General features: G+C 34.0%; 1 pseudogene across 1 annotated transcript; it reads left to right on the forward strand.

Annotated features, from left to right (window-relative positions):
- The first annotated feature begins 615 nt into the window (after positions 1 to 615).
- Positions 616 to 2,459, forward strand: LOC117614986 (annotated as a pseudogene). Its single transcript, XR_004583939.1, has 7 exons — positions 616 to 863; positions 949 to 1,014; positions 1,102 to 1,215; positions 1,295 to 1,535; positions 1,618 to 1,717; positions 1,803 to 1,954; positions 2,086 to 2,459. The product of XR_004583939.1 is annotated as a WAT1-related protein At3g28050-like (transcript).
- The last annotated feature ends 986 nt before the right edge of the window (positions 2,460 to 3,445 follow it).

The following is a 3,445-nucleotide window of genomic DNA, read 5'->3' on the forward strand; positions in this document are numbered from 1 at the left end:
ATTGGTAAACAGTCAATGTCATCATTTCTTGTATACTCAAACTCATTCAATCAAAGTCCGTTTGGTTCACGGAATGAATTTGAGAGGAAATTATTTCCCATGTTATTTCCCAAGAAATGGGAAAGTATTTCCCACACGTTTGGTAATGCTGTGAAAGTAACCGAGAGATATCACTTTATTTCATTTCTCATGTTTGTTTTTAGTAGGAATGAAAAACAAAATTTGTATAAATTTTCAATTATACCCATATTAAATCAAATAAAAAAAGAATGCGTTTAATGATTTATTGTAATTCTAAATTGTTAATGGGGACAAAATTATCATAAAAAATGTTTATTTAATATTGGCTCATTTTTCCAAACTTCCCCAGGAGGAGGGAAAACAAAACCCAAGTTTGGAAGATGGCTTCACTTTTCCCTTTACTTTCCCATGGATAAGGAAACGATTTTTCATGCATGGACTTACCAAACATGAGAAAACAATTAATTTCCCATCTCCAAGTCTCCTTTCTCATGAACCAAACGAGGCCCAAGAGTCAAATATTATCGTATGTCATGTATTATTAGCCCACCACTTTTCGTCTCTACAAATGATGAATAACAATAATAGGATTGAATTATTGATCTATTTAGCAAGTGGGAACGAGAAGCAAGCATGCGTACAGAGGAAGCAGGGCATAGAAGCAAGCTGTTGGGTTTAAAATCAGTAACAGTGATCATGGTGATGGTGGAGTTTTTGGATGTGGGGTTGAACATTTTGAGCAAAGCAGCTATGAAGAAAGGGATGAGTAATTTTGTCTTTGTTGTCTATGCGAATGCCCTCGCCCTCTTTGTCTTGCTTCCATCTTCCTTCTTCTTCTACAGGTTTTAATCTCATCCAATTAATTACCCAATAACCCTTCTTTTAATTTTTAGTTTTAATGAAGTAGTTAATTATTTATTTCTGCAGGAGAAGAACTTATCCACCCCTCTCATGGTCCTTCATCTGTAAACTGTTCCTTGCTAGCTTTATGAGGTAGCTTAAACTTAGTCATCTCTGCTGATCTATTTTACTATATATTTTGGTTAATCATGTTTAAATTTGTTTGAACATGATTTCTAGCTCTGGTGCGCAGCTGCTAAAGTTTATTGGAATAAACTACAGCTCTCCAACTATGGCCTCTGCAATGATTGATCTCATGCCAGCTTTTACCTTCATTCTTGCTGTCATCACTGGGTAAATATACAGTTACTGTCCCAAATTGATGAATATATTTTCTTTTTTTTATAATAAAAAATATGTTTTGGGTTTTTAGGATGGAAATTCTGGATTTGAGAATTACCAGTAGACAGGCCAAGTGCATAGGCACAGTGGTCTCAATCTCAGGGGCACTCATGCTGACCTTATACAAAGGCCTACCACTCATAAGGGCCGATGCATCACATAGTAAATTAATCAGTCTGCAGCTTCTTTTATCCTCTCAAACGAACTGGTTCATTGGAGGCATTGTGCTTGCATTTCAAAGCTTCTTGCTAGCAATGATGCATATTGCAGAGGTATTTTAAAATCCTGCGCTCACATCAAAACCACCTCTTAATTGCATCATTTCAAAGCTTTTTTGATTTTTTTTATCTGCAGACATGGGTTATTAGGGACTACCCTGCAGTGCTGATGGTTACAACGATTCGGTGCATGGAAGCTAAAGCCTGACATTGAACTCATAGCTATTGGGTACAATGTGAGGGATGATCTGTTTCAACTTTATAGGCTTAGTTTCCTTTGATTTTCAACCAAACTTTATGTGCTGCTTAATTGATTTCTAGGCAACTTTTGAAGTAATGCTAAGGACTGGTATTCATTTGTGGGCACTGAATATAAAGGGTCCTGTTTATGTTGCCATGTTCAAGCCGCTTGGTTTAGTCATGGCACTTTTCGTTGGCGTGGCATTTCTTGGAGATACTCTTTATCTTGGAAGGTAAAGATTATCTGTTATATTTCTCACATACTCTGCTACCTAATTAACCATGTTTTATTCACCGACTCAGAAAATAAAAAACCATGTTTTATTGAGGTTTTTTTTTTATCTGTTTCAACTTACTTCAACAGGTTGCTGGGAGCGGCTATAACAGTGGTAGGGTTTTATGCCGTAATTTGGGGGAAAGCCCAAGAAGAGAAGGAGAAGGCTCAAATTGATCAAACTGGAAGCTTTGAGTCATTTCCTCAATCAGAAGCAGAACCTCTTTTGCCTAAACGTTGTAAACAAGGCACTGAGGAGAAAAGTCTTTTGGAAAGAGTTTTTCTTATTAAATAGTTGAGATGATATGTTGTGAAACCACAAAAAAATTCTATTTTTTTATTTGATATAAGAGATAACGAAGTAAGTAGAATCGAACACAATATGTGTAACGTGGATAAGTAAACATTCTAGTAGTAACAAAAAAATTGGAATAAAGTCCAACTTTTATTGGAGTGAGGTGAAATTGTGGTACAATAGAATAAGGTTATGGTTTGGCATATTTCATTTTCCCTTTCTTTCTAAGATTTGTAAATAGGGCCTCTTTGCTAAATTTAATCTCGGCTTAAAATGTTGTATGACAACCAAGTGGGGTCATCTTTCAAAATCTTGACATCCACAAAGACAACTTTATAGATTCTTTTTATAAAAAATCTTTTGAGGATCCATATTACATACATGATACAAATAATACAAGAGACACCAGAGATGTTGCAGTCTGTTTAATGCAAAGGTTCATTCCGGAATTTATTCATTCTTTCTCAGTAATTAAGAAATTACTATATTAATTGATAACTAAAAGTTAATAAATTTGTAAAAGACTATTAGAGCATTTCCAACAGATATGTCAAATTGCCATATGAAAATGAAATGACAAAAATTGAAGATTAAAGTCGCCCCAACTTGATAACTGTATTATCCAGATAAGCTTAAGATTGTTAGAATAGCACATGGAGGTCACATGTTCTAGTTAGAATTGTTAGTAGAATCTGTTAGTTTGTTAAGCTGAGTTTACTTGTCTCCAAGTCTGTTATCAGATATATAAGATGAGCTTTACATTGTAATCATTACTTAATCAAGATCAATACAAAATTGTAAGTTCTTTCTCTGCTTTCTTCTTCAATCTTCTCTACTGTTGTCACAATTGAGTAGTCAAATTCTACATGAATTTAAAGGTTTAAAGAGATATGTCAAAAATAACATATCAAAAAGCTTGATGTCAAATGTTATCTTAATATTTTTTTAGTCATGGACCCCACTATCATTTACTCTTTTTTAACACTTGATGCATCGTATGGGCCCATTTGCTTTTAAAAATAAAATAAAATAATATGATATTTGGTATTTCTTGTAGAGTTAAATGTTTTCTAAAATGTCAAGTTGCCATATAATCCATCAAATTCAAATTTAACATTTTGCATTTCACATCACCCTTGGAGATGCATTAAGTAG

The sequence above is a fragment of the Prunus dulcis genome, chromosome 1 (assembly GCF_902201215.1).
Source record: "Prunus dulcis chromosome 1, ALMONDv2, whole genome shotgun sequence".
Lineage (NCBI taxonomy): Eukaryota > Viridiplantae > Streptophyta > Magnoliopsida > Rosales > Rosaceae > Prunus > Prunus dulcis.